At 40.9% G+C, this 25,616-nt stretch overlaps 1 long non-coding RNA gene across 1 annotated transcript; it reads right to left on the bottom strand.

Moving 5' to 3' along the window:
• Positions 1–15,719: 15,719 nt before the first annotated feature.
• LOC139636890 (uncharacterized) lies at positions 15,720–25,161 on the bottom strand. Its single transcript, XR_011694485.1, has 3 exons — positions 24,839–25,161; positions 18,590–18,760; positions 15,720–18,455 (listed from the first exon to the last, which is right to left on the bottom strand). It is a non-coding gene; the product is annotated as an uncharacterized lncRNA (long non-coding RNA).
• Positions 25,162–25,616: the final 455 nt, after the last annotated feature.

The following is a 25,616-nucleotide window of genomic DNA, read 5'->3' as shown; positions in this document are numbered from 1 at the left end:
CCAAGATACAGTATATTCTAATATTCTTCCAATATATGCTGGCCACCAGCCACTGAATGTGCATGCAGTGCTGTAGATACATGTGCAACCCGTGACATGTAAACTGATTTTTTTGAAGTTCATAAGAGTAACATTGGTATGGCTTTCCTGCAGGATAGAGCAGACAACAAACACAACATAACACCACTTTTGCAGGCAACAGGGCTGTCGTAATTTTCAAAGAATACATTTTGAACTAACAGAACTAACATTATTTTCATGTATCCAGTCCTAAACTTTGCTGTGTTTTTTCATGGTGTCTTTGCTGTCATCATTATTACTTTTCAAAGGATTTGATGCCTTGATTATTCATTCAGCAGGGTTGCTAGTTTTCTCCATTTTGCAATAAGAGAAAAATGGCCTTGTTTACTTGAAGGGCAACGGGACACACACTGGGTGAGATGGACAGTGCTTTTCAGAAGAATGAAGAACACAGCTCGTTGCAATTAAACACTGTGAATTTTGAAATTTTAACAAATTGGATGTTCATGTTTACCAATTTTTAAGCAGTAGTTCAAACATTGAATAAAAAGTGACAGCCCTAGCTGGTGATAATGCTAATAATTGTGCTATTACTACTGTCTAAGTGGTAAAATAAGTCCATGATCTTGTAGATTCTAGTTTTTTCGCTCAGCATATTATGTGAGGTGAAACCAGAAAAGCCAGCATCGCTCAATATCATGAGGGTGTTGTTTTTGTTAGCAATGTTTAACTAAATAAATTCTGCAGCACTGGAGGCAGTATCAAATGGTAATATATAAATTATAATCTCCCATGACTGTGCCTGCATATCAAGCAACCTTAAATGGAGTCAACTCCAAAGTTTAGAAACTCTGACTTAACTGTTCCCTGCCATCCAGCTATTACTGACTGTGTTAATGAAGAGAGAGAGTGTAGCATCCAGTTTTTTGTATCTTTGTTTCCTCTCACCAGGGTGACACACACATACACACACACACACAGATGCCAACCAACAATACTACTGAGCCAGACAGTAATTAGCAGTGTTCATGCCTCCCTGAAATGCCGCTGGCCCACCTGATGTGCCTTCCAGTGTGGTACCGGCACACACACACACACACACTTGAGTTGCAATGTGAAATATAATGACACCAAACCAAAATCCTTATAATAGCCTGTGATCAGGCTGACGCAGTAATAACCTGCTAATGTTCAGGAATATTGCTGTAAAGCTAAACTTATGTTAATCAGAGATAATCTATGATAATGCGTCATCATATGTTGAGTCATACAATGTATATATTTAACACATAACAGCCAAATGTGCCCACATTTAATAATAATCATCAATCATTGCACATTGCCCTTTTTGTGTGTGTCTGTATGTGCGTGTGTGTGTGTTATTGAACAGTGGATGTGAGTGTGTATGCATGCAGTGGGGGGTTGTCTCAGGCTGTCATGTAAATCACAGCGGAAGTCAGATTGTCAATCAATGCCGTCTGCTGTGGAAATGACACACAACCAGACTTCAATATAACCAGAGCTGAGTGACATTTAGAACAAGTGTGTGTGTGTCTGTGTGTGTGTGTGTGTGTGAGATTGTATGTCTATTGTTGTGCGTGTGTATTATTTTATGTGTTATCATCTTTTCATTTCCGCTTCTTGCCTGCTTTGAAAGTCATAGAGATGCCAGGCCATGGCCCTAAATCATTACCGATGTGTGTATGTGTGTGTGTATGCGTGTGTGTGTGTGTGTGTGTGTGTGTGTGTGTGTGTGCATCTACTGTAATTCTCACATTCTAAACGTGGTCTATCTCTTCCTCCCATCACTCTCATCTCTATTTCCTGTTTTTCTCCATATATCAGCTATTTACAGAGTTGAAACCCCAGAGCTGCAGATACGGTAGGAATTATATTATTATCCTCATATTCTGGCCGTGTTATTTCTTCCTCCGTCCTGTATTCCATCTACTGTCATTTTATTTTGCTTCAAGGTCTGTAATATCTGTATTATATGTGTAAAAATATCTATCAAAATAAGACAACTACAAGGAAACAATCTATGACACTTGGTGAACTCATATTCTAATCCACATTGTTATTATTATTGTTCAGAATCAGTATTATAATTATGTTCTTGTAGCATAAAAACATAATGAGAATTCATCTGACAAGTGGTGAAGGAGAGTCATATTTCAACTTAATTTGCAGAGCATGGCCGTGCCATCTATTCCACCAACGCTGTTTCCTACACCCCGGTCTCTCCATGTCGGCGCATCTGTAGAAGCTTCAGAGCAAAGACGCAGAGAATGAATTATATATTAATACACCTCTCCAGTGTGTGTGGGTGGCTGTTGTGGTGGTGGTGGTGGTGTGGGAAACCAGGAGGATGTGATTAAAGAGTGCACACATAATACACTCCGATGTGCTCCTGTTTGAGGACTTGACCCTTGGAGGGCAAGGTGAGTTGGGGCGGACAGGGGAAAATGAATGGGGACGGATGTGGTGTTAACGTGGATTTAAAAAAAGAGATTTGGCGATCAAGATTAGGGTGACTCCAACGCCTGGGCCGATGAGATGGATGTGGGCGAAAGAGTAGAAAGAGAGGGATTTATATGAGGTATGAGGTAGAGACAGCCATACAAATTAGAAACCCTGTTGCACCTCCCATTATCACGCTTTTCATACTTAGACCAGATGTAGATGGATTATATCTACAATTCAGATGCAGAGACAGTGAAATCCAATTTTTCTCTTTCTCTCTAAGACACAGATGACATGCAAGTCACCTCCACTCATACTCCAGTGTTTAAGTGCTTTAGAAGTGACAGTAATGCCTGGTCTTGTCTCGTGTTCTCCTAATGCATTTTTCAAAATTGTGTTACACCGCTTGATGCATGCTGCTTATACTGTATTAGTTTCAATACATTTTGACTTGTATTTATGTATACCTCAACATGTGGCTGTAGGGATGTATTGGAATTACATTTTGCTCATAAATTCTGCCAAATGTTTCTCTGATCACCTCTACAGAATCTTTGGGAGAAGAAGGTGCAGTTTCATTTATAGAGTTGTTCATGGTTAACATCTAGACTTCGCCCATGTTAGCTTAAAAGAGCATGTCACTGCTTTAGCATTGCACTGCTATAACATTGCCGGACTCACAATGAACACTTGAACACTTCCATGCATTATTCTTCCGTCAAATTCAGGTGTGTTGGCAGCTAAGGCAGCTTTTAGCTTTCAGCGTCAAGCAGAAATGAAGAGTGGGCTGAAGAGGTCTGGTAAGCTCACTTCTTTCTCACTCCACACTCCCAAATTTTTTCAAACTTTCAGCCCCAACCCACGTCCCATGTCACATCATTTGAGGCAATCTCTCTCTGCAGCCACAAAAGACTTAACTCTTGGCCTTGCAAACAGTACTGAAAAATTAAAGGTTCCGTGGGCTTTTAACTAAGCTTACAGACTGCTGACAAACCCTTGAATAAATATGTGAAGAAACATGAATGCAAGTGCTTCCATTACAGGTCAAGATGGCTCACAGCATGCTTCAAAAGGAGGACATGAAAATTATATAAAGGATATGGCCTTCACTAGATCTGAAGCCAGTTGAACACCTACAGGAGATTTTGGACTGACATTTTAGACAGTGCTCTCCACCAGCGTCATCAAAACGCACAATAAAAAGGGAAAGCAGTATTCATTCCTCTACTTTAGAGACTGAAAGGGTCTATGCCAGTGAGCACCGGAGCTCAAAATGAATGGACCAGAATTTTTGGTTGTTCAGAAAGACACAAAAGCATAATCTGATCTGACATTGCTATCAGCAGGACTACATTGCCTCTGGTTAGAGTGATGGTTTGGGCTAAAATTTCTGCTTTGTTAAGATTAGGGGACCTCTGTTGTCATGGTTACGGTATTTACTTACCGGTTAGAGAATGACTGCAGTCACACCATTGACTGTCGGAAGGCAACAGGTGAATAGCATTTTTCCAGCTCAAACTTTTAATGATGCTTTGTTGACACATGCATCCACCCCAACCTTGCCTCGACATGGACTGTGTGGCTCACATTTCTTATCCTTTGCTATTGATGGACAACTACCATGGCCACTAGAGGACATCTGCACTTTAAAGCAAACATGTAGAGCATTTTCAGACCTTTGCTGAAAGAACTGCGGCTGTCGTTTATGGAGGACAGATGCTCTCTGGAGGCTCACGTTGGCCAAGGCCTTTACTGATGCCTGATCATGCACGATCACGACCATCCTGTTACACTGCTATTTGTGACAAGATAAAAAAAGTAATATGATCTATTACAAGTTTAAAAAGACAGTGATCTATAATAAGAAAGTGTTAAGTAAGTATTCTGGGATAATGTTCACTAGGTTATAAGAAACAGTTCATAAGATGAGCTAAAAAAAACTGTTAACAGACTCATATCCTTTTAAAAATGGTATTTTATTCATTCATTGTTAATTTCACTCTGTACTGTTAAAAGTTAGGCTATCATAGTATTATCAGTGATCTACAAAGTGGTCTTAATCTGCTTGTCTGAGATCAGTTGCTTTATATATATATATGAGTTGAGCTGTCGAGAGAATGTTTACATCATGTTTTGTGTTAGAGTGAAGTTTTGCAGAATAAAGTGTGTGTGTATGTGAGTGGAGCGTAACTACACTCATGGCCATTTTGTGAATTCACCTGTACACAAATATAAATCTCTTGTGGTAAGTTGTTTATATATCAGTTATTTAGTAATTATTATACATTTTGTGAGAGTTGCTGAGCTGTAGCTGCTTTGTCAATTTGTGTAAGGAAACATCACCCTGTCACACTCGTGATTATTTCTCCCTGTTTCTCAGGTGTGTAACATGTACAGGTGATCTGTCCATCTTCAGAATGGATTTATCGTCCCTTCCCACAGACATACAGACTCTGAGGAGTCCTCTCTGCTGACTGCGCTCAAACCTGTAGTATGGCTGAGAAATCCTCATTGATCTCCTGCTTGGTGTGAAATAAACTGTGAATATTGAAACTTCAGGGGATTGGTAGCTATCACTAAGTACAGCGCAGTGGTTATAGCCATGGAAGATAAACCTGTTGCAAGAATAAGTAATTACTTGGATATTTGAACTTACAGGGTTCTGTTCTCGCCCATCATTTTCATTTTATTTCATTGAAAGACTGCAGCGTAACTTTGGATCTATTTTCAAAGTCCATATCTGCTCAGCATGTACCTCCCACATTCCCTCTATTATTAAGAAGCCTCTGTATTGGTTTTACTGGCCTTTAATCCACCACACCACTCTCCTGTGATCATCAGGGCGTCTCTCCCCTGACCCAGGCTCTCTTTGTGCTCATGTGCCTGTAATTCTGGATCTCGGAGGTCTCTATGGGGGTCTCCACACACCGAAACAGACAGACAAAGCAAGAGAGTGAGAGAAACGAAATCTATGAGCCTCCTTCCAGCAACCCTTGGGAATGAACATGAGGTCACACAGGAGGGAATGAGTTCCTCAAACCTTAGAATACATCTGAAGGCACATGCACAATAGTCTCAGCGCACGTTTGATCTCCATCTGATGCTGATGTTTTATTCAGAGTAATCCAGGTCATACTAACCCACGCGTTAATTGCACGTTCTCCTTCATCACCTTGGTTGTGAAACGTGTCGGCACATGAAGGCTATACTCGACACATTCATAGTAGTTAGTAATAGTTGTACAAAAAAGGCATGCAGAGCAACACGAACAGATGAAGATGTTTTCATCATGCGGCGCATAACAGAGGTAAACAACTCTGGGAGGCTTGTTTACTCTTGCTGGCTCACAAAATTTTCAGAAAACAAGACCCAAGGCCCAATAATTTGGTTTACTAATTAATGCTGGCCTGTAGTTTTGCTGCACTTCATCTGCCCACTCGTAATACTAGTAAAGCATGAAGTAGACTGTGGGCAGTCACGCACAGACACATTAACAGAAATACAAAGGCATTATGCAAAGACTAGGTAGACACAGTACAGTATAGTGCATATGTAGCTTGAGTGCTACCAGACTGTTGAACAAAAGTTAAGTGCGATACTATCTCACAGACACGCATACCTCTCCATTTCCTGTGTTCTCTCTAACACGTCCATGACGGGAACTTATATGGGAAAATAGCAACGTGTGATGTGCGAGAGATACAGAAGTGGATGATAGGGAGGGGGAAATGAATAATGGAAGAGAACCCCCGGCATTCCCGCTGGAAGATTACAGCCCATGGTTCACATGCATGGGGTTTTCTCATTGCCTCCTCAGCTCCGCACCTCCCACCATCTATCCCTCCATCCATTCTATTTGTACAGGTACACGTACAGTAATCACCTGACTGCTGGGCTACACAAAGCAGTGTCCTCTTTTATACATCCTGCACTCAGTCCATCCTTTTGTTCAGTCATTTCTCATTTTATAAATTTAATCTCTCCGAAGCTTCTTACTTCCTTTACATTCATGTTTCTCACTCATTCATCAGTGGGTAGGATAGATAGATAGATAGATAGATAGATAGATAGATAGATAGATAACACAGTATGTAGCTGCAATTTTTAAGTATGTAGTATTTTACTGTCAGAAGTTGAAGCTACAGTTACAGCACTGTTGAACAGTTGTTAAGATTTTCAAGGTCTAACATTTGAGACACATCTCGATCTCACAAGCTCCTTTTCAATCGACAGCCATCTGAGCTGGATTGTTTGACCCTTTCACTTTGATATTGAATCTGCTTTGTAGCTTTGGTGGAAGATGAGTCAGGATGAGTAATGACAATTTGACCACTATTGGAAAAAAGGCTGAGAGTCATCTGTGGCCTGGCCTGATATTCCCTAGAGCATTTAAACACATAATATGATCTCAGTTTCATTGTACTCCAAGGCAGTGGTCCAAGGTGAACACTGTGGTTTGGTGCCTTTTGAGAACAGAGGCCTTGATCGATAAGTATGCAGTGCTTTTGGTTGTTAATTTTTATGTGACTGCCCAGTGTTAAGAGAGCAATGTCAGAGACATGATGAGTTTTTGATAGTGTCAGTTTTGTGTCTCGCTGATACAGCAGTACTCAATCTCCACATCAAATTGCACCCTGGAGGGTTACAGAAAGTACTGAGAAACAGGAGCAGAAAGCAAGAAAGCAAGTGGGGAAGGAGGCTGCTAAAAAATAAAATAAAATAAACAGAGAGAGAGTAAAAATCAGCTGCATTTGAATGAAGTTGTACAGGATGTAGTGATGGTTCAAAAGCAGCAGTTCTCACCAAGGAATCTGATGTATTATGCATATATAAAGTGCATTCTGCTTGTTACCATCTGCCTTTTAGGTCCATGACTGTCCTCATCCCCAGTGTTGTGCATGAATGCACTAAGTGATTGTGTTCATTGTTTTTTGGTGAACGGTGAACTGAATGTATCAGTTTGCAACTAATGAACTTGAGCATCACGATGTTCATGCACCCAAGAACATCAGAGGAAGAAGAACAACTGTGTTTTATGGCGGCATCTGAGGACCAGTATGACAAGTGCTTGCAATTCAAACAAGGCAGGGGTGGTTTCTGACGCTGCGTGGCCAGCAGAGGGAAGTACGGTGGTCGGTGGACTCTGGATGATCCTGCATGTGCACTGAATCCACCAGAGAACCTGTCCTCAAGCCCTTTCTCTTTTGCTGTGGAAGGTGTACAGGAGAATGTGCATGTGGAGCTTATTAAAATGCAGTGTGATAATCTCCAAAGTAACTTCCAGCAGCTCCCACTGTCTCCCACTGGGGTTTGGAGAAGTGTAGATTTTTTTCCAAATGAGACGCCAGGGCACAGAGATGCTCAGTTTATTTGGCTCTACATACATAAATGAGCGAATGAATCATTTTTTTCTCACAACGCTGAAGAAAAGCAGACTGTGGTCACCTCTGTGATGTACTTTGAATCTCCACTTCAAGACTTACCTGACACACCTGACCTGACAGCAATCCTTCATTTCAAAGACCAGCATCACTGCTCCCACAAGGAGAGATATTTACTAGTGAGTCAAAAGTGGTAGATTATCTTACAGCAGATATAAAATGCACAGCACACAGTGCTTAAAACTTGCTCATTATGTTCATTAACATCACTCAATCAAATTGACGATGAAGGCATGTGGCTGAACTCGAAGAAACTGCTTCTTTGATGAGTGACCGGCGTAAGCTGAACCCACATCTTCGAACACTAAAGTGATGAGCTCTCCTTGGTGAAATGAGCAGAGCTGATACATAATGTTGAAATCAATCCGTCTCATCCACTAATGTCTGGCCTCTGACCCACAGCAAGCACACCCTCTGGGAAACAGGGAAAAAGTACACAGGAAGAGGCAAAGCAGACTATACGGCTAGTGCTGATTAGCATGTCATTGCACTTGAGGTACCTCGCCCTCGCACCACCTCTTCCTGTGAAGCAGGAGAAGAAACCCTCAGGGAGTCTGGACAGACAAACCAATATCTTGAAAACACAGTAAATATGTTTTATTTTTGTGTCACAGTATTTGACTACAGTGGGTCTTTAAGTTAACATTTCTCACATAAGTCAATGAAAAGTATTTTTATTAACAATTTATCAAAACTTTGTTGGACAACTTTGAAATATGGAAAGGCTGTTTTGTCTTACAAGAAGCTAAACCATAGGAATAGTTGACCCTAAGACCACATCTACACTAAGTCAACTCATAACATCAACAAGCAGACAGGAAATATTCCACCATGTACTTCCATCTCAGCCATTTCCCAGAACAATTTATCTGTGGAGGGACTCCTTGTTTGAAGTAGATAGACCATAAAATAAGCATTAAATTTCTCTAAACTGCAGCATAATCCAAGTGGTTTGTTGCCAAACAATTGCACTGAGACCTAAAAGGCAATATTTTCTCTATTATCTTCAATTTCTACCCCAGCACTTTCTTATTATTAAAAGCTCTCCTTGCTGGCTGTGTTGGACACAACCCTGAAAATCCAAATCAGACACACTGCACCTCAAACAAAGAGGACTGTGAGCTCTGCTGTCTTCTGCAGCAGGCACAGGGCTCAACCACAGGGGGGAACAACTTGTAAGGCCACATCACACAGCCAAACTTTGCCCATATTGAAACTGAAACTTTCTGACCTCTGCAAAAGCTGGGATATATGTAGGCTAATGTAGAAGTTCTGAGAATATATAATATAATATAATATAATAGTCCTCAGCTTCCTGCTGCCTGGAGCAGTTATTAATGTTATTAGGACGGGTGTGCGAGTCAGTTGCAGGGGTCGATTGTACTGAGTTATAGACTTTGCAAAAATGTCATTGGTGCAACAGACTGTGACACAACATTGCACAATGCAATTTTAATTCAATGAACAATGTGATTTATATGCAGCAGGGTAGTAGGAATTAGAATTTCTGCTTAATATCAACCTTATATTTGCCATAACAATTGTCAGTTACAATTAAAATAAGCTCAGCTATCATGCTGATGTCCAATATATGTCCCCAGAACATATTAATAATACAACCTTCATGCATCATTATTTTTGAAGAACTTACTATAGTGAAAAAGAAAGATGGGAAGTCAACCTCAACCAAATGTATATTACTGAAAGGATGAGGAATGAATCCAAATTTTGTTCCCGAGTGGGACAGAAGTTGTTTCTCCATATTTCAGAACACGCATCAAATAGTCCACTCTTGAATTTAACAGCTGTAATATGCATATAAAACTTCACATAGTACAAATCAGGCCCACAAAGACTCTATGTTTAGTCCTCAGCCCTTCCATTTTGAGATTCAAATTGTAAGTCTCCAGTGAGACATGGAAATTAGCAGTATACATGCCCAGTAGGTTAATTAAAAAAATACAGCATATAATGTATCATACATTGATGTCAATATGTTTTCCATTAGGAAAGCATTCAATATGGCTGCACTGTTTAGAAGTGCATAGCCTACAGCTATGGCTGTTTACCTTAATCCTGCTATATTTTCATACTGAGGACAAACCCAGACAAACAGTTCAACATGTTATAGTGTGTAGGTTTTGCATTTTTGACCCTCTGACACTGTGAGAAAACATCTAAAAGTGCTCCCTCTCACCACCACCTGGGATCATATACTAGCTGCAAATGATTTCTCTGTCATGTTTTTTGCAGTTGAAGCAATATTTTCAGCATTTGACCTTTGACGTGATTTTGTTGATCTGTCTTGTTCAAACATACCCCAGTGGTAACGTCTGAAAATGAATTAGACTCCTGGCTGGAGGCTTTTGGCACAATTGACCTAACTAATAAGTGTTTTGATGAGCGACAAGGGGAGGGTAAAAAAAATTAAAGAGCCAGAAAAAAATCTGACAATTCGCCTCTGTTTGGGTCATGAAAGCAATCCCCACCTCTTTCTGTTGTTAGCTTGTAGCTCTTTATTTGTCCAGCTCACTTCAAAGTGAAGGCTGACATTCAGAAAAAATCCATTCCAGTTTTGACAGTCAGTTAATAAATGGTATGCATATATCTGAAAGTTGCTAATAGTGAGAGGATAAAGGATTTTATATGGACAAAAATAACTTGGAAGTGGAAGTGTCCACGTTAGCTAACATTTGCAATAATGATTTTTGAAGGTTTTAAGATGTCAGTGTTGTGTGTATAGCTTATGCTTCTGCACCCAAGTGGCCTGAAGCTGGTCCAGAGTTATAGGTTTCGGTCAGTTTAGTTCATAAATGGCAGTGGCAAGATATTAGAGCTAGGCCTTCTCTCTCTCATATTGCGTGTCCCTTTACTTCCCTGTGACTACTTGCACAAGATCTCTTTAAACCATCAGGGTCAATTTAAAGCGTTTAAATGTTTGTCATTATTGAGATGCTACACATCGTTAGCTTGAGTAGATTCTTTACGATTCAGCTGTTTGGTTCATTTTACAGAAAACATGACTACAAAAGTATAATTCATTCAGATTTACCGCCATAATAAACCAAAATGGTGGCAACTCCTATTATCTGTCCATGTCCTGATTATTTATATTCCTTTAGTCTGTAAGGGTCCACAGATCAAACGATTTAAAAGGGTTTTTCACAGAGGTATTACAAGGTGTGAATATTTTTATGTTCCACTGCAGACTCCATTGAAACTATTTTATCAAGTTCCAGCTGGGGATCCTTTGGGTATGTTTGTTTTCATCTTGTGACTGTGCCATTTGTGCTGTGACTTTTTGTCTGACTGACTGACTGAAGTTGCTGATCTGCTAGATTAAACCCCTGGACAGAAAAAGGTGAATCCCGTGAGAAAGCTCCGGCCTTGAGCCTTCAGGAAGGATCAGGGCAACGATTAAATCACTATAAATCAAAATTAGAATTAGAGGAGAATACTTATCAAATTAAAGAGATGAAATATAACATTCAAATGCTGAAATGTTTGGCCTTCTCTGAAGGTCTAGAAGGCCCTGAGGGTTCCCCACTATGTAATAGTAACTTTATCTTGTAAATAAAATGATATGTAAAGTGGGTTCTGCCTGGTCGACTCTTTTCTACATCCCTGATTCTCACTGTCTCTCCTCCCACCACTGACCATGTGATGGAAGCCATAGGAAAGAGAAACCACAGATGTTTGACCTCTCGCTTCCACTCCGGCTTTCTTCTCCCTGTTTTCCTTCTATCTTCCTCTCGGCTCTCTCTCTCTCCCTGGTGAGCCCGCCGAGCTGTCACATAGTACTGGAGCGTGTCCTTAACTCTGTTTTGTCATCCTGTCATCCTGTCTTCTCCCCTACCAGCCATCTGTCCATCCATCCGTCCTCCCGCGCCCCCACCCCCCAGCTCCCAAGTTTCTACTGTCCCCTGTGGGATTTCTGGATGACCAAAGCATAAACCCATATCTCTCTCCATGTGTGTATGTAACCGTGTGTTTGTATGTATTTGTGTGTGCGTGTTTTGAGACAGTAACAAATGCCAGGTTGGGATTTACAGGTGAGCAGTCATGGAGCAGTTGCAGATGTGTGCTGCCCCCGTCTTTCTTTCTCCCTCTGTACTTCAACTCACTGTGTACTCTAGTAACTCTCACAGATGTTAACATGAATGGTCAGAGATGATCCTGAGCTCAAACTCTTTGGCCAGCCTTTTCTCAGTCTTTGTGTGTGTACAGTATATGTGTGTGTGTGTGTGTGTGTGTGTGTGATGAATGGGCCAGTGCCAGGCAGCGTTCCCTCGGTGGCCTTGGATCAATCTGCTTATCTGTTAGCTGCCAGCACTGCTAGTGATTAACGACCAGCTCCACACACAGCACATCCTTATTCATTACCACACACGTCACACACATGCGTGTGCGCGCAGTCGAGCAAACACGCATACACATGCGCACGCATACACACAAGACATCCTTTTTCATTACGGTACACGTCCACATTGGGGACAGTCTGGAGTTGGAAGGCAGAGAGGTGAGAGAGGGACAGAGGGAGGGAGATGGATGGGTGCAGCATAAACACTGAACCACACATGCCTCTCCAACCAGTCTTGTCATTCCACAATATCTCTCCTACCTTCTCTACCGCTGGACATCTTTCTGTGCAGCTCCTTTATGTTCTGTATTAGTCTTTCTCTTTGCCCATTTACTGTCTGACCTCCTTACATCTTTTCCCACAGCAATTGACCTCCTCAGTGTCCTCCTCCCTCCAGGCCACTGTCTGTGTGAATATATATATATATATATATATATATATATATATATATATATATATATGTGTGTGTGTGTGTGTGTGTGTGTGTTCTCGAATACCTGAGTTACTGGCCTAGTCTCTCATCAGGCCAATCAGAATGGACAACAGTCCCCTAGAGGTGGGCTGTAGGAGGGAAGAGGTTGTTACTGGCGGCAACAGGGGTGCCGCACTAACTCGACAAGACAGATGTGTCTCCTTAAAAATGCATCACAAGCTAGGAACAATCCCAGAGGAAGAGAAGTACTGAAATATTTTTTTTTAATTAAAAGAAATTAGTGCCACTTCATTTTAGTTTGACAAAATATTTTAATTTAAACCTGCAATAATGTCAACATCATGAGTTTGAGCTCTGTTTTTGGTATCTATCACCTGCTGAGGGAAGTATGTTGGGGCTTGGCCGGCTAAATTTTACACTAGGTGCACTAGTTCATCTGAGCAGGTAGTTTACAATGGGTTTTAGAGCTTTTTCAGTGAACTATGCTACATTTATATATAGGAGGCAGCCCCACAAGCTGAAATCACAACATTGACACATTATCGCTTTATAACATTTGTGTGGTTAACGTGTTATCTCACCAGGGGAGTTGTATTTGTAGCCATGTGACCAATGGAAGTACAATATTCACTCTCCTTCACCTCTGTCTTCTTAGAGGGAAATATCTAGCTCTTCAGTGGCTAAACACTTTACATTGCTCACCAGCTGGTCACTCGCTGTGTTTCCATTTGGTGCTGGACAGGAAGTGTGTAGCGGTTTTATCAGAGCTTTATTTTTCTGAAAACAACTGTCCGGAAACATGGATGAGATGTTGATGAGACTGGTGAGAGTGAACCAAAACACTAATGCAGTGTCTCCTAACCTTTTCCGACTCATGGCCCACTTGGAAATCTCAAAAATGTCGGCGGTCCATTTCTTACCCCATTATAATCACAGTTTACAATTTACAATCACACTTATCACAGTGATAAGCTTTACTCTGATGAAAAAATGCCTTTTAAACATTCTTAATATTTTTTTAAAGATCATTTTGTTTTAAAAAAGAACATATATATAGTCACATCTTTTCACCAAATTGTGCTGTTTTGCAAATGATTTGTTGGCCCACTTACAATATCTTCACGGCCCACCAGCCCACAGGTTGGGAACCACTGCACCAAAACAATTGGCTGAATGACGCTAAAACGCTACACAGAGCTGAGGGCAACTCCAGAGTGAGGAGATAGTTCTGTGCAGGTTTGTCAGAATGAGCAACACAGTTCACATCACACACAGTCACTTAACCTATTGTTAATCGTGGGCCTTGTCAGGGTTGGAATTCAGGGAGCTCCTAGCAGCTGTAGGCAAAAATAAATGTGGGGAATTAAATATGCCACTTGCATCAGCAACATCAGACAGAAGTTTCTCTGCAATGAGAAGGATTAGAAAATGCCTGAAATCTACAGTGGCCCAGGAGAGATTTCCTGATCTGGCCCTGCTGGACATTGAGGAAGATATGACTTCACACCTGTCACTTGAGGAGATATTGGCCAGAAAAAGAGGCACCTTCTGTTGCACTAGGGAAGAACTCATTGTGTTTAATTTTCAGGCAGTAATGTTACGCTCATGTGCTCAAGTTAATTTAAGTGCACAGTTGCACTTTGCACCCTTTTACTTACCTCTGTATGTGTAATGGTGTGTGTGTGTTTGGAGCTGTCCATTCAGCACTTGTGGTTAATCATGTGTTTCTATGGTAATTCTCCCAATATTCCATCACTCATTGGGTGTATTAGTCAGGGTATGTAAATGCACCTGCTGGTATCCTGATAATTCATTTTCATGTAAACAAAGTCTCTGTTGTACACACTTTACTTCCTCCAGATTTTTTTTTTTTCTCAACCCACCACCTCTAAGTTTAAACTATCCCTTTGCTGTTAATGTAAAAAATATAAATTAGTGCAACTTTAAAAATGAATCCAAGTCATTTTTAGTCAGTTGCTGGATGATGCAAGTAGAGATTGCACTCCCTCTCTTTTCGCAGTTATCACCACAATTAAATATGTGCATGTAAGAGCACATACACACCAAAAGTTACTGGTCAACCATACTTCTAAAATCTACCTCCTTAGCAACACTAGTAAAAAAGGCAATATGCTGTAAATCATGCATGGATGGAAGGGAAAGGGGGTGAGGGAGACAGAAAGAAATGGGTAGATTTAAATGGGTTCTTACATTCAAGAGGCACTCAATTAAAAGAATTAGAGGCCAGCAAGTGAAAAAAATTTAGATGATTGACAGAGTAGATGGGGGGAAGAGGGATTAAAGATCCTATCACTCACCTCCTTTCATTTTTTTTTTTTTTTGTGGCAGGCTAAAGAAGATATTTACTCAACTCAGACTAAATAAATATGCAAACAGCCAAGCAGATGAAGAAAGACAGAATTACTGGAGGCTTAAGGTCCCCTCTCTCTCTTCCTCTGTCTCTGTGTCTCTCACTCAGATGAGTGAGAGACACTCACCCTTTTTTTTAAATTCTTTTTAGATGATGTACTTGCATCTTGGACTGTGTGTGTGTGAAAGAGAGAGAGACACAGAGAGAGAGAGGGGGATAGAGCCATCCTGGCAGCTTGCCTTTGATCTCATCTTTGGCAATAAAGCTCCAACTTCAAATGGCCCCAGTCGTGGCAGGTAGATGTCTCTGGCACTGTGCCTGAGTGTCTATTTGCATCCGAGACTGACAGTCGTGGTGCGCGCCTCCGTATCTCACAGAACTTAAGTCTCATCTCACCGTGACTCTGGGAAAGGGTTTCTGAACCAAAGCAGAGTGTGTGTTCTCTGTATTGGTGTTGCTCGTCTTTTTTTTTTTTTTTTTTTGTCGCAGCATCAGAGCGCATTGATGGAGTTGTTTTGTGAGATTGTGTCATGTTTGTTTTGTGCATCCTCACGCTCTGTTAATTTACACACCAAAACCTCTCGAAGCGATGTAACAGTGACTGTTAATTAAATGGAACTGACTTGGTGAAGATGCATTGATAAGCTTTTACTACATCCGAGGCCTTCATTATTGATATCTGTATAAATGCTGCCTCTCCACACTCGTCGCAGACCCAAGAGTCTTCACCTCTGTAGTCCATCATGCTGAGATTTTTAATTGCGGTGTGACACGTTCCTGAAGATTACTTATTCCGTTATCTGTGTACAAAGTCCAGGAAAGATAAAGCATGGCTGTCATTCAGTGACATGATGGAGTTATGGAAAAAGCCACAAAACTAGTTCAGTGTGTGGGACATAGTCTACAAGAGGCGGAGCACTGCTGAGAGCAGCGGTAAGAGGAAACATAATGATATGAATGAAGAAAAGTGTTTTCTGTTCTCTCACACACTGCAGCAGTAATGAATTAAAAAAAAGATGTATTTCCATTTTATTAACTCCACCAAGGAGGTTAAGTTTTCACCTGTGTTTGTTTGTTTGTTTGTTTTTCAGTGGAATTTTTGTAGACCTATTTATAATGTTGAGATCTATTAGTTTGTGCAATTTGGTGCAGATCCAGATAATAATTCAGATCTGACTGACGTGTGGGATTGTTTGGCATTGGCAGAGGTTCTCCCCCTGCGTTCTCCTGAGTGCCATTCTGGTTGGTTTATTTGTTACCTCCGCCAAGGACATTATGTTTTCACCTGTGTCTGTTTGTTTGTTTGTTGGTTGGTTTGTTTGTTTGACAGCAGGATTACACAAAAAGTACTGAACTTCACAAACTTAGTGGAAGGTTGAGGCATGGTTTATTACGATTTGGATGACATTTTGGTGATGATATAGTTAAAGGGGCGGATCCTGGACTTTTTTTAAATCACTTTCCTTACCAATGTAACATTTTTTTTGTCAATATGTCTCAGGAAACAATGTTTGGATCTTGGTGTAAAAAAATCAGACACACTTATGGTGTTAGCATCAATGACTTTGGTGCAGATCCAGATAATAATCTGGATTTGACAGGTGTGCAAGACTGTTTGGCCCGGGCAGAGGTACGCTCTCTACTGAGTACCATTTTAGTTATCACAGTGATATTAAATCCCCAACAACAGGAGAGCGCATTCCCCCGCCAAGGCCAAACAAGCCTGTCTTTTGTCCTCATGTGGCTTTGTTTATTTATTGTCTTTAGTCCTTATTCAAGACATCTTTATGGTTTTATTACCTGTTGTGCACAATGATGAGGAGAATGTTATACAATTCATACAGCGCTACAGCTGTAAGACCTAAGTTGCAACTGCAATTGTTATTCTGTCATTTTAACAGTTGAATGTCAAATGAAATACTGATGTAATTTTCCTAAATGCTGCTGGTGCCATATGCACTGTTAATTACTATTAATAGTAAGTCTAACTATGTCTGTAATGCGAATCAATATTTAGTTCTGTACAAACTCATAAATCTCAACAACATTAATATGTCTGATTTTTTACATTACTTTTTTTTACATCAAGATCCATATATTATTTCCTGTCAAAAGTTCAGAAAAATGATTTAAAAAATCTTCCCCTTTGACAACATCTGCAGCAAACTTTAATGGGTTCTTTCCTGGCCTATGTCCCATCCCTCCACTAAGTTTGATGAAAATCAGTGTTGTACTTTTTGCGTGATCCTGCAGACTAACAAACAAACAGACAGACAGACAGGCAGACACAACATAACCACCTTGGCAGGGGTAATCAGTTCTACTCAAACTTAATCATTTCTTACCAACATTGCACAAATACAGGATGAAAATACTTTAGATCCACACTGTTCCATCTGAGGGTCAGAGGGGTGAACAGACAGAAATACGGAGACTGTCTCACCGAAATGAATTTTGCCTGCTAGAATCCCTGCGCTGATAACTGAAGGCATTTTCTAAAACAGCTGATGAACACGCGAGGAGAATATGCTACAGCTGAGAAGTGTGATCTCATCCGCAGTGTTACTATCTTGAATTTAACACCAACTTGAATTTTTGATTCAGCAAGTAATTCATGGTAAGATGTAACAAGACTTATGCACATTGCATGTGTCCAATATGCTTTTCAAATACAAAGCACAGAGGCTGTCAGAGGGCTCTGCAAACTTGTGTTGGACAACAGGTTATAAACTAAGACCCACAATGATCTATGTAAATTAAATATTAAGCAAAGACAAAAAGTTTTAATTGCAAAGTTCAACACGGAGGAAGCAAGAAACAATTACAACACCATTGGTTCTTTTTCAGAACAATGTGGAAAATCAGTTCAGACTACATTTTTATCTTTATATATTTTATATTTATACTTTTCTGTTAAAGTGAATTTTGGTCTTTACTGTTGCCTGCATTTCATCTCTGCAATCTCCCTCTCACCCTTCCTGGGGTGGTGTGTCTTCCTCAAGCTCGGGTCCTCTACCAGAGGCCGGGGAGTCTGAGGGTTCTGCACAGTATCTTAGCTGTTCCTATAACTGCGCTCTTCTGGACAGAGACCTCAGACGTTGTACGTGGAATCTGCTGCAGCCATTCTCCCAGTTTGGGGGTCACAGCCCCCAGTGCTCCAATTACCACTGGTACCACTGTTGCCTTTACTCTCCACATCTTTTCTAGCTCCTCTTTCAGCCCTTGATATTTCTCAAGCTTCTTGTGTTCCTTCTTGATGTCGCTGTTGCTTGGTATTGCTACATCTGTCACCCCTGCCTTCTCCTGCAGTTTTGCCGACAACACGATGTCTGGTTGGTTAGCCATCACCAGTTTGTTAGTCTGGATCTGGAAGGAGAGAGACTCAGCTTAGAACAGTCTGTAAACGTTTTCATAAGGTTGTTGGTTTACATCTTGTGGGCGTTAAAAATTTTGTATCATTTTGTGTAATTTCTGTTTTTGCTTCTTAATTATTGCAATACCTTGTATACCCGGTACAACCAGCAAAGCCTTTCCAGCACAAAAAGTTGCTATCCATCCGAGGTTAATCATGCACAAACATGGGTCCTTGAATCCCTACGATGGCAGCTCAGGGGTTAGAATCCATCCCATCTCTCTCCCCCGCCTTTTCTGTCATTCTCTACTCTCTCTGCCTAATAAACACCAGAAACACAGCAAGAACAGAAAACAAAAACACAAAACTAATTACAATAAAGAAAAACTTTTATAAAAAAAAAAATTCTTGTTCAGTTATCTCTTGTCTCTCTTTGCCACATAGTTTGTTCTATGAGTTTTGCAGACAAACCTGTTATGGACAGAACATAGGTCAGACACCAGCAGTGATTTGCCTCAGTGGGAAGAGAACATTTTCACACCCTGAGTTTCCAGTGTGAATACCACCTCTCTCTCTCTAGCTTGGCCCACTGCCACCATCACTAATACAGCTAACCTTTCTATCATAACAGAGCTACACACAGACACGCTGCAGTTATTAACCTCTGCAGTAGTGCCTCCTTCTAGGGCCTAATTGCTGCCAATACCATGTTACGGCTCAATCTAATAAAGATTATACGTGCTGCACCAAAAGGATAAATTGTTCGCTAGATTCACTCCGTTCGCTCATTTGGTCCCTGTTGGACATAAAGTTATGTGAGCTGAAGCATATTGAACATGGTAGTAATATTCTTGGATATGAGCCCCCTGATTAACCATTTCACAGGAGGGAAGGGGTAGTGAAACAGAAAGACAGAGGGAGGAAAAAAAGGAAGGCGGAATATAAAAGGGCGGGATAGAAAGGGAGGCAAGGAAAATGTGAGAGGAACTGTAGAGCCTAAGAAAAAATGACAATTCAATAAATTGTGAATGTGTGTTTAAAAACATAATAAGTCAATATTTGACATTTCATATAATGCTGTGGCTGATCAGTGTATGTACTGAAAACCTCTGTGATTTAGATGCTATGAGGGGGAAACTGTGCTGCGAGAGCAGATGTAATCAGTGAACACTGTAAATAAATGACTGTTGTGTTGATAAGTTCAGTAGCGACATTTTGCAACTTGGCAGATATATGTTACTGTGACATTATAAAACATATAAAACATAATCATAATCAAACATATAAAAGCCCACAACTGTCAGAGTCAGTGAATTACACTGGTTTTGATCTACCATCAATCAGCACACTTAAACCTGACTTGAGAGCAGCAAAACAAAATGGAATTCCTACAAATGCAAAGGGAGCCACTGATTCAGGTAATAATTCTCTGTGGTTTCATCACATCGCTTTCACATGGTCCTATGAATTATTATTATTATAAAAATATCAATTATAGCCACTTTAACAATACCACGCAAAGTTTTTCCACTGTTTGCACTATAGAGCAAAGTGAGTTTTTATGAGGTTGATCGCTTTTATCACATGCTCTATAAGCACACACTGACATGATGCCACTGGGACAGGGATGTCATAGTGTAGGAGGTAATGCACCGTAATGCACTAAAAAAAATGATGAAAGAAAGACCCAGAACTAGTATAAGCAACACAAATTTGGCAACTTTTATGAGGTGTTTGTTTACAGTAAAAACTCAGCATGATACCTTTAAATACCGACATATTTGGTGTGTACCAGATCTAGATAGCAGTGTCAGCCAGATAACAAATATGCCTAAGAGCAATTTTTAACACACTATTAAAAACTGAGCCAATTCCACCTGTGTGGGAGCACTGCTACAGTATTTTCCCAAATCACTGACAACCCTCAATTGTCTATGGTTTAAATTTGAACATCGCCTCCTCCCCACACTCAGCGCCACCTCCCACACGCAAACACACACACACACACGTTCACACAGTAATTGGCACAAATAAAAATAAAAACAGGCTACAGAATTTTAATAAAAAAGCAGGCAAGGTAAAGGTAGAGGGGAAATCCTATGGTGTAATAAGAAAGAGGCCTGAGATAGCCAAATTAGCTTTAGGTAGAGTTCAGTTGTTGAGTGAAAGCGGGTGAGTGCTGTTTTAATGGGAGAGTGGGTGGAGGTGGAGAGGCAGAGAGGCTGCATGCCCTGGCTAGCTCAATCAACACATACTGACTCTGTTCTCTCCTAGCAATTACCCAAAATGCATTTATTTTGCCGCTACAGCCAACTATTCCTCCTCAAAAACCATCACAGACACCGAGGCCACATTATTAAATGAGCCTGAGCATCGATGCAATGCACTGCTAACATAACTACAAATTACACCATCTGTCATTAAAATACATCATTAATTTACACTGATGCTTACAAGTTGCGTCCTTAAAAATTGACCCGCACCTTCTATTGAAATAAACAGAAATTAATAGACACCCTGAGCCGACACACGCACACACACACATACACACAGAGACACCTCCACATTCCTGGATCCATCGCTCCTTGGATAATATTAATGGTGAGAGCGATGACACTGGAGCTGTTACACCACTCTTGTTATGAGCAGAGGAGGAATCTGATGTGTCCTGGTTAGTATTCCGGTGTTTTGTTGTTGGTAGATCTGTTACAGTGACAGAGAGCTGACAATATAATTATTTCCTCTGTGGGAGCTGACTCCTGGTGATTAGGTGGCAGCGTTGTGATATGTGATGCAGATGGTGATGAGGTGTAGAAAAAGGGTGTGTTTGTGTGCATGTGTGCGTACGTATGCCTTTACGGTCAAGTTTATGAACAAACATTTCACCACAAGCTTTCCAGACATGCAGCGATGGCGTGCCATAATCTGTTGATGCGAATGAAATGTCTCTGTGAGATTTCATATCAGGGTTGTGCATTTGCGCAAATGCATGTACACGTGAACACACAAACGCATGCACACAGTTAACATCTCTGTATGTGTGTGAGAGCGCACTCGTGTGATTAATTGCACAGCGACAGCATCCAGTGTCATTCTCATCTTTATCTCAAGGTTACAGAGTGATGAACCAAAGAAGATAAGCAGGCAGCGCAAACAAATGCTTTATAAATTACCCGGCACTTTTCTGGTGTTTACCCTCAAAAAAATCTGATTTGGGGGAAGTAACAGATTTGGAAGAGGAGGATTTGCATGCAGTCAAATGTCAAAAGTGAAGCGATAGAGCACAGGAGAGACAGGCAGTGAGACAGAAAAGGAGACCAAAACATACAAGGAAGAAGGAGGGAGTGAAAATCCTTGATGCTAACTCTGTTTTTTTTATTCCCTTGTCTGTCTACATGAGGGACAGAGATCAGAGATGGAGAAATGTCACTTAGCAAGCATTAGGCTACTGCTTTCATCTCCCCTTAGATCAGAGAGACGGAGGGAGGGACTTTTAAAAAGAGTTTTAAAGGGCTGCGAGCCTCCCTTTGCCTTTGAAATCATCCCATCACTCATTTTTATCAGCACTGAACATGTAAAACACGTCCTGACTCTACATCTGAAAAAAGAAGAAGAAAAAAAAAAAAGAAAGTCAGACATTTCCCTGAATCTGAACTTTAAAGATTCTCCACCTAAAGCAGGCCAGATTTTTCCTCCTGGTTTTTGAAGGATGGAGAGATGTGAAGCTGCAACCTCGCCTGCCATTAAAGCTGAAAGAAGTCAGCCTGTTTTATCCTGGTTACTTAAAACACATTGTCCACCCCTTTATCCATCCACAGTCAATGTTTGGAAAATTCAAATAGCTGGAAACTGTTATATATATGTATATTGTCATTGCACTTTTCTCTAGTTGCAAAGTCCACCATCTTTTTGAGCTTTCTGTTTCCCTCATGTTGTGTCCTTCTTGGTGTGGTTATGTAGATAACTGTATCAGTCCAGGGATGGGGGAAGTAACAATAAATTAAATAAGTGAACGGGACAAAACAAAAAAAATCTGGAAAACAGATTCAGAAGGAAAAAGAATTAATAATTACTAAACTACAATGAAGAATTGACACTGGAGCACTTGGACAAAAGAAAGAAACCAAGGCTGAACATCAACAAGTGACTGGTAAGAGAATCAGTGAACAAGCTTTACACTAGCTCTGCTATCACTGAGCAGCTATCACGGAAAACACACTCACGCTGCTCATCACCTGCCAAATGGCCCATTCTAGCACCGGCCAGCCCACCTCACTCCTCCTTTGTACTCCAGACCCTGATTGTGAACCAAGGACAGCCGTGCCAAAGAAAAGGGGAGGGCAGAGGGCAAACCAGCACTCTTACACACACACACACACACACACAAACAACACAACACTACGGCACGTAGCACCATGTTTACTGGCTGCTAACAGGCAATGGACGTGACAGTACAGATGCACCGTATAACAGATACACTCAATACATGGGCTACTGTGCCTGTATACATGCCACTTTAAAGTTCAAAGTTTGTTTGATGATCAAATTAAATCCGTTTTCCTACATCTGCACCTTCACATTGCCTCTGTTAACCGTTTACACCATTTGTCTTGAGAAAGTTTTTTTTCCAAAAAATGCAAAATATTAGCTAGTTTCAACTTTCTAAATATGATGATTTGATGCTTCTCTTTGTCATTTATAGTACAAATGTTCGTGTTTTTGTTTTTGGAGTTATGATTAGACATTAACATGCCATTTAAAAAAATACCTTGGAATATGGGAAATTATAACAAGCTTTTTATACTACTTTCTGACATTTTATTCATTATTGATAATGAAAATAATCAGTAACTGCAGCCCTAAAATGTACTGGACAACTTTGACACCAAAAGTGGAAAATCACATGCTGTGAAAGAGTTGAAGCACAAAGGATGAAGCTGTAAATCTGCAGCTAAAGGCTGATATGCTTGACAGTACCTTTTTCTGTGATATTGAACTCCATTGTCACACAAAAACAAACAAACACATTTTTAAAAAAGACAGAAAAAGAAAAAGACAGAAAAAGCAGTTCTGCATAAAGTTTTCTGTATGTGTGTGAAACACACCACCAGTGCCAGAAGTCTACAACCCCTGCAAGGGTTGCAATTTGGAGGCATTATCATTTCATTTCAGCAATGCCAAACACACCCCCCTCCCCATTTCTTTTGAGTCCTACTGCAGTGGTCACTGTGGCCAAAGCTGTCTTGATTGATTGGAAGTCAAATTTAATCAATACATGGTTACAGAACAACTACCTCTTAATCAAATAAGTCATAGACCTCTAACCACTGACAGAGAATGGGGTCTAATTTGTTATTAATTTGCTTTCTCATGAAGAGCAGCAGAAGATAGCGGCACTGAGGCCTCCATAATGGCTACACGTGGCAGAAGTAAGGTTGGAAATTATGACAGGAGAAGCTTTTGAATGGGAATTAAAAGAGTAATACACTACTGTTACAAGTTTGAAGTGAATTTGTGGTCTGCAATAACATTAAAACTCTGTGATGAGGTTAAATGGATGTGTGTGGTCATGGGTGATAAATTCGTAAGGCTAATATTCTGTTCAAAATGTTAAAAAATGCATTCATTGTAAATTCCATTCTTACTGTTAAAAGTTAGGCTACAACAGTTTTATCAGTGATCTACAAAGTAGTCTTAATCTGCTAGTCTGAAATCGATTGCTTTAGTCTCCACCCAGTCCTAGGGGAAATCAAGTTATTTTCCTCATTTGAATAAATGCTATCACTGAACAACAAACATCGCCCTATCACTCTTGTGATTATTTCTCCCTTTTTCTGGGGTATGTTGTCGTATTTAATGCTGCCAAAGTTGTCGGGTTCAAGTGTCGAGAGAATGTGTATGTAATGTTTCGAAAAGTTAGAGTAAAGCTTTGCAGAACAGGGTGAAGTGTGTTTGTGAGGGGAGACTCCACTAGTTGGCCAAGTTCGAGTTTTGTGAGAGTTGCTGAGCTGTAGCTGCGTTGTTTACCAGGAACGCTAGAGAAAAGGAGAATTATGTCTCAGAGATATACTCCATGCTGTTACTGACCTGCACCTAGAATATATTTGAATCCCTTGGCTGACCAAGAAGATGAAGATAAGAAACAAATAATACCTTCACTTGTTTTTACCAGATGTCACTGTGTTGCTGTCACCGTTAAACATGACCACTATTGCTTGGTTCCAGTTGCCATGGCGCCACGGATGGCTGCCTCGGTGCGTTGGTGCACACTTTTTTGCCTTATTTTCTTTATAAATCCAGTTTTCTGCCTTGGTTTCCGGAGCTCTTTCACCAGAGAAGAGCTCATTAACATCAGAGAAACAACTCCAGAGGATTTTTTCCACCTTTCTCGACTCACCTGCGGAATTATTGGACATTTTGGTCAAAGGTGCACTGACCGTTGCTCTCGCAGTGAAAAGCCGGAGGAGAGGAAAACGTGCCGGTGCGCTAGCGCGTCTCCGCCGGCGCGGACTTCGCACACCTCTCCCAGGTATCTTTCTCTCCAAGGTGCGTTCACTGCCCAACAAGCTGGATGAACTTCAGCTACTGGTGCAGAAGAACAGAGACTTTTCTTCATCTTCCATTCTGTGCTTCATGGAGACGTGGCTGTGTGGATCGATTCCGAACTCTGCGCTGGAGCTGGCCGGCTTCCAACTCTTCAGAGCGGTTCGCGACACAGAACTGTCCGGCAAAACGAAAGGTGGAGGAATCTGTTTTTATGCCAAGAGTGGCTGGTGATCCTGCAGCACTGTTCTCCTGACCTGGAAACTTTCATCATAAACTGCAGGCCCTTCTACTCCCCCCGTGAGTTCACTTCATTCATCCTGGTCGGTGTTTACATCCCACCACAGGCCACAGCAGATACTGTGTGTGGAGCGGACCAACCCGGACTCCTTAGTTATTGTCCTTGGTGACTTTAACAAACGTAACCTCAGCCACGAACTGCCCAAATACAGACAGTTTGTTAATTGCCCAACCAGAGAGGGGGAACACTCTGGACCACTGTTACACCACAATCAGTGGTGCTTATCAGGCCGTCGCCCGGGCTGCACTGGGCCACTCTGACCATGTCATGGTCCACCTGATTCCCACATACAGGCAGAAACTAGGCAGGTCCTATTTTCCCTCTGCACTTA

Source organism: Trachinotus anak, unplaced genomic scaffold (genome assembly GCF_046630095.1).
Source record: "Trachinotus anak isolate AG129_WGS33_773 ecotype Australia unplaced genomic scaffold, CSIRO_AGI_Tana_v1 ptg000019l, whole genome shotgun sequence".
Lineage (NCBI taxonomy): Eukaryota > Metazoa > Chordata > Actinopteri > Carangiformes > Carangidae > Trachinotus > Trachinotus anak.
The sequence above is the reverse complement of the archived record's forward strand: the minus strand, read 5'-3'. Positions and strand labels throughout refer to the sequence as shown.